The sequence below is a fragment of the Tupaia chinensis genome, unplaced genomic scaffold, assembly GCF_000334495.1.
Source record: "Tupaia chinensis unplaced genomic scaffold, TupChi_1.0 Scaffold000272_1, whole genome shotgun sequence".
Lineage (NCBI taxonomy): Eukaryota > Metazoa > Chordata > Mammalia > Scandentia > Tupaiidae > Tupaia > Tupaia belangeri.
The window spans coordinates 823737-836467 of record NW_006159754.1 but is presented as its reverse complement, the minus strand read 5'-3'; the positions used below and the strand labels follow the sequence as shown (position 1 = coordinate 836467).

Here is a 12731-nt window from a genome sequence, read left to right as displayed (position 1 = left end):
CCCAGACCTGGTGGCTTAAACTCACACCGGGCACGTGTGCGTGTGTGCCCAAGATCCCGAGAGAAGAATGAAGGAGAAGGGACTGTGGCGTGGCCATCCCCCCTGGGGGGTGATTTCTCGTTTTCTGTCTCTCTGTCTCTCTCTGTCTGTCTGGTGAGTGCATGTGTCCTATAGCAAAAACCTTTTCAAAAAAAGAAAAAGAATTAAAAATAATAATAAAAATAAAGGAACAGAATAGAAAAGCCAACTAATCTTTAACAAAAGTCCCAAGAATACACAATGAGGAAAGGACAGTTTTTTTAATAAATGGCATGAGGAAATTGGATATACATGCAAACAAATAAAATACATGCAAATAAATTAAATTGCATCCTATATTACACCATACATGAAACTCAATTTAAAAAATGGAGTAAAGACTTAAACATAAGACCTAAGACAGTAAAACTCCTAGAAGAAAATTTCATGGAAAAGCTCAATGACAATGGTCTTGGCAATGATTTTTTGGCTGTGGCATCAAAAACACAGGCAACAAAAGCAAAAATAAACAAATTGGAAGGTATCGAACTAAAAAGTCTCTGTACAGGAAAGGAAACAAAAGGCTAATCAAGGAACCAGAGAAAATATTGACAAACCATATAGCTGATAAGGAGTTAATATCCAAAGTACATGAAGAAAGTAAGTCAACACAAGTTAATAGCAAAATGTAATAATAACCTGACTAAAAATGGGCAGGCCCAGGTGCAATAGTGCATGCTGGTGAAACTGCTACTTGCCAGGCTGAGGCCACTTGGGAAGCCTGGCCCACCCTAAAAATCTGGGCAATAATGGAGACACCTACAGTTCCAGCCTCTAGGGAGGCTGAGATAGGAGGATATGACATAGGAAGAGCCTGTTTAAAAAAAATTTTGATGGCCCTAAACAGACATTTTTCCAAAAAGATATAGAAATGGTGAACAGGTACATCCAAAGGTATTCAACATCACTAATCATCAGGGAATACAAATCAAAACCACAATGAACTAACACCTGACATGTGTTAGGATGGCTATTAACAAAATGTCGGAAGGTAACAAGTGCTGGTGAGGAGATGGACAAAAGGGAACTCTTACACATTGTTGATGGGAATGTAAATTGGAGCAACTATTATGGAAAACAATATAGCAGTTCCTCAAAAAATTTAAAAGAGAATTACTGTATAATCCAGCAGTTCTACTTCTGGGTACATATCCAAACAACAAGTATCTCAAAGATATCTATACTCCCTTGTTCAATGCAGCATTATTCATAATACCTAAGATATTGAATCAACCTATTTGTTGACAAATGAATGGATAAAGAAAACTCTGTTTGTGTGTGTGTGTGTGTGCGTGCGTGTGTGTCCCTTATTAAGGCTGATAGTCCATCATGTGTGTACAGGAAGATGTATTATTCAGCCTTTAAAAAAAAGGAAATTCTGCCATTTTTCAACAGTATACAGAATCAAGGTCTGCTAAGTGAAGTGAGACACAGAGAGATAAATAGGGCCAGCCCATGGCCTGGTGGTTAGGACAGCTGGATTCCACATGGTTGACTGCATGCTTCAAGTCCTAGACCCATTGACTTGAGAAACATTCCAGGCACGTGTGCAGGTGTGCCCAAAATCCCAAAAAGAGAGAAACCGTATTGTGTTGTGACCATTTTCCATGGGCATTCTTTCTCTCTCTCTTCCCCTCTCTCTGTCTTCCTTTCCCTCTCTCTGGTGAGCGCACCAACCCTCAGGCAAATGCAAATGAAAAACAAAAACAGAGAGATAAATACTGCATGAAACAGACTTCTAGAAACAGAGAGTAGATGGACTATTACCAGGACCTGGGGGGTGAGGGAGATGTTCATCCAAGGGTTCAAGGTTATAAGATGAATAAATCCTGGAGACGTACTATAATAGAGCATGGTAGCCACAGTTAATAATAATGTATCATATACTTGAAATCTGCTAGGAAGTACCTCTTAAGTATATTCTCACGAGAGAAAATAAGGCAGTTCTGTGAGGTGATGAATACATTAATTAGATTGTGGTCATCATTTCACAATGTACTTGTCTATCAGAACATCATGGCCCAGCCGCAATGGCCAAGCAAGAATGTAATAATCCGTGGTGCTGTGAGCCATATGGCAGATCAAGGGTTCTGTTTCCAGGTCAACCAGTGCACTTACTTGAGTGTGCCCATGTTCTGGCTGGCTGAAGGGCTTCAGAGGGACAGTGGTGTGAGACCCAGTTACAGAGTGCTCGTCTCCTCTCCATCTCACAAAGAACGTGAATAAGTAAACTTAAAAAGAAAAATGAACCAAACTTAGTATACTGGTACCCCTTAAATGTATACAATTTTGTCATTTATACCTCAGCAAGGCTGGAAAAAGAGAAGAAATTTATCAATAATCTCTAAAGAAGGAAATGGGATAAACTTGCCAATTAAACAACAGATTGTTAGCTATATTATTTTTTCTTAAGAAAGATTTTTGCTATAGGGCCAGTGCACTCACCAGAGAGACAGAGAGACAGAAAATGATAAATCACGCCCCCCCCTCCCCAAGGGGATGGCCATGCTGCAATACCTTCCCCTCCATTTTCCTCTTGGGATTTCGGGCACCCGCGCACATGCGCCCAGTGTGAGTTTCAAGCCTCTGGGTCTGGGACTCAAACCAGGATCAACCATGTGGGAGTCTAGCAATGTAACCATTCTGCCATCTGCTGGTCCTTATATTGTTTTTAACAAGATATAATACTAAAACTTAAAAGAACAGCAACAGGTTGTCAGTAAGAGGAGAGGAATATACAAAGCGAACAACCAAAACAAAGCTGCTGTAGCTGTACCACTGACATCAACCCATGCAGGTGACCCAAGAGGTCCCATCCTGCCCCATGCTGCCCAGCTGCCTGAACAAAACTAGCTCATTAGAGCAGAGCAGAACTTTATTCCTCAGCCAGAGTGAAGAAGGGGGAGCTAGTGCCTCAAAACTTCCTTCTCCCCAAATGGGAGTCAAGCTTCAACCTTTACCGAGGTTAGTGGCCTGACTCTTTTGCACTCAACACGGTTTGCACGCCGCATAGTGGGCACTCAGAGACCCCTGGGGTCAGATCCTCTCCCCAGCATCTAGCACCTTCTCTTTTGCACCCAGCGCCCTTTGCCCATGTCTCAGTTTACACACGGTACACCCTCGTCATCTATTACCACCTGGCTTGAGTCGGTGCAGTACCTTGCCCTTTTGAATCCTTTCTGCCTTGATTGTTGTAAGCAGGAATCTTGGCCGAAAGGAGCGATTTGTTTATGCATCACTAGTTTTCTGAATGGGGCTTTTTCAGGCCAGCTCTGTGGCCTGGTGGCTAAAGGAGCCAGATAACACAAGGCGGATAACAGGGTTCGGTGCCCAGCAGTCTGGAAAGCATGCCAGTTTTAGTAGTTTAAAACACACACCAGGCACGTGTCCATGTGCCCAAAGTCCTATCAGCATGCAGACACGGAGGAGAAGGGATGAAGGAGAAGGGATTTAGGCATGACCATGCCCCATTGGGAAGTGATTTCCTCCTCTTCTCTCCACCCTCTCTCGGGTGAGCACATGTACCTTCTGGCAAAAGGGTCCTTGAAATGAATGGGGCTTTTTCTCACCAACATTACTGTCAGAGAGCAAAAACACCTCAAGTCCAAAGGATCCTTAGTAGGAGTAAATAGGATTACTAAAAAATGATGAGAGGGAAAAGATTGCAAAGAAGTTACAGTAATTTTTAAAGAATTATTTTATTTCACTTTATTGATCTATTTTAATTTGACCAGAGAATGAGAGACAAAGAGAGAGAGAGAGGTAAAGTGAGAAAGCAAGCTGCCAGGTCCAAGACTCAAACCATGATCAGCCATGTGGGAGTCCAGTGCCCTTAACCACCACACTACCTACGGGCCCTGATTTTAAACCAATATACATCTGGAAACAGAATTTCAAATATTTAAAGCAAGAATTGAAAAGCTTCAAGGAAAAGCTGGCAAATCTGGGATCATAGTAGAATGTTTTGTTTTGTTTTGTTTTCCTTCAAAACCACTTGCTTATGAGTCAAAATCAATGGCACAGGGTAAACAACTGGTTTTATCCACATTGTAAAGACACTTGAAATATAAAAACAACCAATATTCTTGAGACCAGCAGTTAGCGTAATGGCTATGTCGCTGTACTCCCACGTAGTCAACCGCGGTTCGCGTCCTGGACCCAGTGGCTTAAAACTCACGCTGGGCGTGTGTGCGTGCGTGCCCAAGATCCCGAGAGGAGAATGGAGGAGAAGGGATTGTAGCGTGGCCATCCCCCCTGGGGGGGGGTGATTTCTCACTTTCTGTCTCTCTGTCTCTCTGTGTCTGTCTGGAGAGCACATGCACCCTATAGCAAAAACCTCTCCAAAAAAAAAAAAAAAAAAACAAACAAACAAACAATATTCTTTTACTTTCACCTATGTTTATTTTATGCTGACTTTATTCCTATGCCGTAAGTTTTTACTTCTTCTGGTATATCTTCTTCTTCTGTGCAACCTTAGGAACAATTTGCTCCTTTTCAGCAAGGATCACCTGGATGTTGCAGGGGGAGCTCATGGGCAGGTTACTCAGAAACATGAGCTGTGATACCATACAGTACGACGCTGCATCTTGGGTGCCTTGTTCACCCGGACATGCTCAATGACCAGAGACTATGCCTAAACCCTTAAGTTCAGCATTACTCTCTGCATTTTTAAGCAGGTGCAGCAAAAACTCTGCACTTTTTTTGGGCCACCAGACCTGTGTCCAGCCCCTCTGTTTGTCCAGCCTGGGCACATCGACCAAATCCACCACAAAAATGACATCTTTCATATACTTGACAGCTTTTGGGATATGCAGACCCTTGATGGCCTGGGCAGTTCCATGAATATTCTTAGAGTGAACAGGAAGATTTGAACCTCTATGATTCGCATGGTTTTGTCAGGTTCTCTGGGTCAAGTGAATAACAAATCATTTTCAAAGATCACCTTAGGCCACTTATGAGAAGAGCAATCAGTAGAATTTTATACACCATTTTCAATAACCAATAAATTCAGCAGACAAAATATTAGTAAGAATATAGAATATCTGGGCAACATATGGGCCATAAAGTGAACCCTAAAGGTATTCTTTTCAAACACACATGGAATTTTCCCCCCCAAAAAGCAGGATTTTATGTCAAAGCAAATTTTAACAAATATCAAAGAGCTGGTGGCATTTAATCCATGTTCTATGACCAGAATAAACTATTAGACTTAGCTATAGCCATAATAGAAAATATTGTATTTTTACATTCTACGACAGCACTTGAGATAATATAAAAAATAAATAAAATTGACCATTTCATAGGAAAAAAACTTTAAATTATTGTAACCCAAATTTATCTACCTGAGTAGATATGGGAAAACTGACCAGGCTAAGGAAATTGAAATAGAACTCAAAAATCTGTAACCATCCCACCCAAAACTCAACTCTAAAAATTCTTAAAGGTGAGTACATTAAATCTTTAAGGAATTGATCATCCAGTGTTTACAAACCATTTCATAGACTCAAAAGGGATAGCAATTCAGCTAATTTTGTGAAGATAGTGCAATCTTGATACTTAAACTGGACAAAGACCGTACAAGATAAAAAAAAAAAAAAAATTATAGGTCAATCTCACTTTAAATGAATACACAAAAATACCAAATGAATCATCAGTAAACTAAAACTATCAAAGAAGGATAAACAGATGGTGTAATAGGTTCATCATGGACTCCCATATGGTGACCACAGTTCAAGTCCTGGACCTGTGGGCTTGAAACTTATGCTGGACATGTATGCATGTGTGCCCAAAATCCTGAAGAGAAGGGATTGTGACATGACCACTTTCTCACTTTCTCACTTTCTGTCTGTCTGTCTGTCTGTCTGGGAAGTGCATGCACCATATAGCAAAAATCTCTCTCTTAAAAAAAAAATGAAAGAGGGACTAGCAGTTGGCGTAATGGCTATGTCGTTGGGCTCCCATGTAGTCAACCGCAGTTGGAGTTCCGGACCCAGTGGCTTAAACTCATGCCGGGCACATGTGGGAGCATGCCCAAAATCCTGAGAGGAGAATGGAGAACGGATTGCAGCGTGGCCATCACTCCAGGGGATGATTTCTCATTTTCTGTCTCTCCGTCTCTCTGTCCTTCTGGTGAGCACATGCACCCTGTAGCAAAAACCTCTCCAAAAAAAAAAAAAAGAAAGAAAGAAAGAAAGAAAGAAAGAAAGAAAGAAAGAAAGAAAGAAAAAGCAATAGCCAAAAACAAACAAACAAATAAAAAACCCGTGACTGAATAGTGTTTATTCCAGGAATATAAGAAAAGATTACAAAATTTATAACCTATTATCATTTATCACGTTACCATAGTAAGAGTAGTAAACTGTAGAATTCTATTAATTGAGGTAGAAAAGGTATTTGAGAACTACAGGAGGAGCCTATACTGTAGAGGACGGTCAGAGAGATTTTGACGTACACTGAGATTTTAAAGGATGAGGCGTTACATTTGGGGGAGAGGCAGGGAGGCAAAGCATTAATGGCACAAAGAGGAGTGGTATTATCTGTTGAAGATATTTTGTAGTTTTATCAACAGTACTAGGGAGAAATGTTCACCTCTTGAAATATCCATTTTGTAAGACAAATAATAATGTGATTGAATATATGGAAGAAAATGAAATGGAAAAACATTTTTTAAAAAACAAAGAGAAAAAATAAACAAAAACAAAAAAACAAACAAAAAAAGGATGAGACGTCTTATGTTTTGAGCCACAGGAGCTGCCTCTGGTACATTTACGTTTAAAAGGTGAGTTATTTGAAGCATATTCACAGAGGAAAATGGATGCCTAAGGCACAGTCTTGTAAAGCCCAGTAACCTGTAGCTCTCACTGGCCCCCAGAACCAGCATCCTTACCCAGGCAGTACCCTTCCAGCCACTTCCAACATTCTGCTCGCAGTCACATTCCAGGGAGGGAACTGACATTACACTCATCTGTCATATACATCTGGCCATCCCTTCGCCAGGGTGCCTTAAGTAACTGTCTGGTTTTCCACATGCCAAAAGACAGAAGTAAAGAAGTTGGGATGATGTTACCAAAATAAAGCAGAATATATGCTCAGTAAAAACACTCAGACTTACATAGCACATTCGGAGACCATGAGGTTGGACCAAGCCTGGCATATTTGAGGATAAGGAAGATGCTGATGGGGCTGAGATGTGGGGAGAAGGGGAACAGTGGTAGAAGATGGGAGTTGAGCATTACTGTTTAAAATGTGATCCTCTGGGCCAGCAGTTGGCATAATGGCTATGTCGCTGGCATGTAGTCAACCACGGTTCAAGTCCCAGACCCAGTGGCTTAAATTCATGCTGGCATATATGCGTGCATGCCCAAGATCCCACGAGGAGAATGGAGGAGAAGGGACTGTGGCGTGCCTCCCCCCCCGGGGGGTGGTTTCTCCCTTTCTATCTCTCTCTCTTTGTTTTTCTGGCGAGTGCATGCGCCCTATAACAAAAAGCTCTCAAAATAAATAAATAAATAAAATGAAGTGTGGCCCTCAACCGATCACATCGGCCTCATTTGGAATCTTGTTAGAAATTCAGATTCTCAGGCTCAGGCCAAGAATCAGATTTGCTGGGAGTCAGGCCCAAGAATATGTGTTTCAACTAGCTCTCCAAGTGATTCTTAAACACGCTTAAGTTTGAGAATCACTGATATAGAGTACCACAGGCCATAATAAAAAACTAGGGTATATACTAAGGATAATTAAGTAGTTCAAGGAGACCAGCAGTTAGTGTAAAGGCTGTGTCGCTGAACTTCCTTGTAGCCGACGGCAGTTTGAGTCTTGGACCCGGTGGCATAAACTCACGCCGAGCGTGTGTGCAAGTGTGCCCAAGATCCCTAGAGGAGAATGGAAGAGAAGGAATTGCGGTGTGGCCATCCCCTCTGGGGGGGGGGTGTGATTTCTCACTTTCTGTCACTCTGTTTCTCTTTGTCTTTTGGGCGAGTGCACACGTCCTATAGCAAAAACCTCTCCAAAAAAAAAAAAAGAAAGAAAGAAAAGAATTTCAAAGAGTATGACACCATCAGATTCATATTTTATTTTATTTTATTTTATTTCGTTTTTTGCCACAGGACATGTGTTCTTGCCACAGGAACAGAGATAGAGAAAGGAAAAGTGAGAAACCACCCTCCAGGGGGAATGCCCACAGTGCAATCCCTTCCCCTCCATTCTCCTCCTGGGATTTTGGGCATGTCCACACATGTGCCTGGCCTGATTTTCAGGCCAATGGGTCTGGGACTCGAACTGCAGTGAGCCAAGTGGCAGTCAAACGCCTTGACCACCATACCATCTGCTATCCCACAGATTCACATTTTAAGAGAACCACCCTTGCGACAGTATAGGGAAAACAACAACAAAAACAAAAACAAACCAAAAAATGAAAAAAGGCACAGTAGAAACGAGAAACCAATAAGGAGACTGAATCCAAGAAGAAAATGGCCTGGACCAAAGAGACAGCAGAAGTGATGGAAATAAATGGTCAGAGTTAAGATGTTTGCTGATGAAATGTGAAAGATGAGGGAAAATAAAAGAATAAGGATGACACCCAGATTTCTGATTTAAGCAACTGAGTGCTCTGTGATACCATTTACGAGAGAGAAAACTGGGTGACAAAGGAAGTGAAAAATTTGGAGAGGGAAAAACACAAGAACGCTTCTGTATATGTTAAGACTGAGATACACAGAAGGAGGTGGACTCGAGGCATCTGGATATAAAGAGGAGCCATCATAACAGGCAATACAAACCCAGCAACCTTCATTGTGAAAGTAGCAGTAAATGCAGGGACACGAATGAAATCTTTTAAAACCAGCTTCCTTTGCTGTATTTTAATAAAATGACTCAACTAAATTATAGATATTTAGAGTTAGCCTTTAGCATAAGTCAAGCAGGCAAGCACCTACTATTATTTTAAAGTATCTGTCTCCTGTCAGCAAATTTTTTCCACGTAGAACCTTTATAATGGCACCTGAAATTCCTACATTCATTCTTTCCTTTGGATCAAGAAATAAGGCCGCTATCTGAGATTTGTCAACCACTGACACCTCATATTTGATCACTTCTCCCCTCCTCCCTGTCACTGTCTTGCATATTGCAAGATCAAATACATTTTTTCAGACAGAGAAGGAAATATTCCACAGAATGGGGGACACTGAACAGAAAAGATGAGAACACAGATCTGATATGACACTGACCTAAAGTTTTTGATAAAAATGTAAAGTTTTCTCTACAGCTTAAACAGAAGATAGAGGAAAAGATAACAAGGCATGATGGCAGGATGGAAGAGATTACTAAGCACACGGTGTTGGATTTTACTAAATGGGGCAGTGGTTAAAGTTAGGATTTAATTTACAAGTTCGGTATTGATACAAAGCATTTCGACTAACACAATGATTCTCAGTACTTCAATTAGCCTATTCTTTGTTCCATTTCAGTTAGGTTGACAATAAACTGTTTCATAACTGCTATTTTCCCCAATATGCCTTGTTTTCCTAATTGTAGTTTTCTTTTCTGTTCATTGCTTATTCAAGCAAGCATGAGTTTATTCCAACTATCAGTTGTGCAATTTCACTTCCTTGAAAGAGTCTTTGCATCTGATAATGAGCTCTACAGTCTGGAAATTGTCCCAGTTTCCATCCTGATTATAGTGAAGACTTATCAATCTTAACAATTTAATGAGATCCATCTGCCCAAGTTTGTTTGTTTCCAAAAATAAAGCTGTGAGGGAAACTGCTTAACTACTTTGCCATGTGTTCAGATGATCACAACTAAAGACCTTAGGTATATTAGGTATAACAATAACCAAATGATAGAAAAGTCAAACATGCATTCATAGAGAATTAATGGCTAGAGTTGATCACTATTTTTAGCCTTTCCCATTTTTACTAAGACTTTCTTCTCTGTCTTACCTCACCAGCTGCTACTAATAATTATTTCACATTTTTAATTCTTTGGCCCCCTCATATTTCATGCTAACTAAATATTTTAATGATAAGTTTATTCTCAAGCTTTTCCCACCTTTACTTCCTCCTTTTTTTTTTTTTAAGAGAGATATTTTTCTAGAGTGTGTGTCCACTCATTAGAGACACAGAGAGTGACAGAGACAAAAAGTGAGAAATCACCCCCCGGTGGGATGGCAATGCTGCAATCCCTTCTCCATTCTCCTCTTGGGATTTTGGGCACCCACACACACATGCCCGGCATGAGTTTTAAGCTGCCAGGTCAAGGACTCAAACCATAGTCGACTATATGGGTGCCCTGCAACATAACCATTATGCCACCTGCTAGTTCTCCCAGAGTGATTTTCAAGCGGCCAGGTTCAGGACTCAAACCAGGGTCAGTCAGATGGGAGTCCAACCCCTTAACCACTATGCCACCTGCTGGCCCCTATATATATCATTTTCTTTTTTTTTTTCTTTTTTCTTTTTTTTTGGAGAGATTTTCACTGTAGGGCGCGTGCGCTCGCCAGACAGACAGAGAGAGACATTAGAGACAGAAAGCGAGAAATCACCCCCCAGGGGGGATGGCCACACCACAATCCCTTCTCCTCCATTCTCCTCTCGGGATCTTGGGCACGCACGCACACGCGCCCGGCGTGAGTTTTAAGCCACCGGGTCCGGGACACGAATCGCGGTCGACTACGTGGGAGTCCAGCGACATAGCCATTACGCTAACTGCTGGTTCCCTATATATCATTTTGAACCATGTGGCCAGTCACATGGGATCCAGCCTTGTTAACCACCAGGACACTGGCTAGCCCAATTGCATTAAATTTAACTCAATATATTTAGTTGTTTCAGTAGTACTCAAACATATATAATTGTTTTTGCAGTTAACATAACAGCAATAATAGTTTACTTTAAAAAAAAAAAAAACAAATAAATAAATAAATAAACCTTAAACTATATTTTAAAAGAATCAGAAATAATGGGACCATGGGACCAGCAGTTAGTGTAATGGCTATGTCGCTGGACTCCCATGTAGTCAACCGCGGTTCGAGTCCTGGACCCGGTGGCTTAAACTTACGCCGGGCATGTGTGCATGCCTGCCCAAGATCCAGAGAGGAGAATGGAGGAGAAGGGATTGTGGCATGGCCATCCCCCTTGGGGGTGATTTCTTGCTTTCTGTGTCTCTGTCTCTCTCTGTCTGTCTGGCGAGTGCACGCGCCCTATAGCAAAAACCTCTCCAAAAAAAAAAATAAATAAATAAAAAGAAGAAGAAATAATGGGACCAGCAGTTGCCATGATGGCTATGTTTCTGGACTCCCATGTAGTCGACCATGGTTCAAGTCCCGGACCCAGGGGCCTAAACTCACCCTGGGCACATGTGGGTGCGTGCATAAGATCCTGAGAGGAGAATGGAAGAGAAGAGATGGCGTGGTCATCCTCCCTGGTGGATGACTTCTTGCTTTCTGGCAAGTGCACATGCCTTACAGCAAAAACCTCTCCAAAAAAAAAAAAAAAAAAAAGAATCAGAAATAACAGGAGGACAGGAAGGATATTGAAAATTAAGAAGTCAATGTCTTTTTTCAAACTTGTTTTTATTCTAAACTATCTTGCCTACTGCAACATAAGGTCCTCCCTGGCACTTCAGACATTTGCTGTCTATGAAAGTCTCTCCCAGTTAGGGAGACCTAATCAGAAATAGACGTCAACACGGTAAAAAATCTCACCTATTCAGATTTTAACACAGGCTGCTGGTACTTAAGCTGTGGGAAGTTAAAAGATGTGAAGCAGGGGCCAGCAGATGGCGTGGTGGTTAACGTGCTGATATTCCTACGTGATCGACCACTGTTTGAGTCCCGGACTTGGCAGCTTGCTTTCTCATTTTTTTCTCTCTCTCTTGTAAGTGTGCATGCTCTATAGCAATTTTTAAATTAATTATTTAAATTTAATAAATAATTCTTTTAAAAATAGATGTGAAGCAAGCTTTGTGGTCAAAATGAGTTTGTATCTTTTCATGTTAAAAATTAGTTTTTTTAGATAAATGTGACTTTAAAACTCATGAATTTTAAACTGGAAATGTCATTTTACTTTAATTAACTACTATGAAAAGGGCTTATTGATATCAATTAGTCATATATCAATAGATTGTTTATAATGCACTTTTATCATTTTTAAGAAAATTGAGGAATGCACTTTTTTTGTGAAAGTATTTTTTTAGTGGGATTTTAAAGAACAATAAATATTCTCCTGCTTTTCTTTGTATTGATTGAATTGAGAGGTAGCCAGGTCAAAATCTCTTTCTCTTTACAATTACTTTTTAATCAATTAATTTATTAGTTTATTTTTAATATGCTATAGGGCTCACCAGCAAGAGACAGAAAGAGAGAGAGGGAAAAATAAGAAAGCAAGCTGCCAAGTCTAGGATCCAAACCATGGTCAACCATGCGGGAGTCAGGCACCTTAACCACCATACCACCTGTTGGCCTCTACAATTACTTTTTTAAAAAATCATCATGCAGCTTCTAGTCGCTTGTCTTGGGGCTCACAAAACAGTACTTTACCATCTGGCACTTTGATGTGCTGAGTGCTTTGAACTGAAAGATACGGGAAGTTTCTGTCTACCTCCTGCTCTCTAGTCTCTGCTCCCTGTTCTGCCGCAAAGCAGGCCATAGGTACTGA

The 12731-nt window shown here is 40.9% G+C and overlaps 1 pseudogene; it reads right to left on the bottom strand.

Annotated features, from left to right (window-relative positions):
- Window positions 1-2061: 2061 nt before the first annotated feature.
- On the bottom strand, window positions 2062-5007 carry LOC106734985 (60S ribosomal protein L17 pseudogene; annotated as a pseudogene).
- Window positions 5008-12731: the final 7724 nt, after the last annotated feature.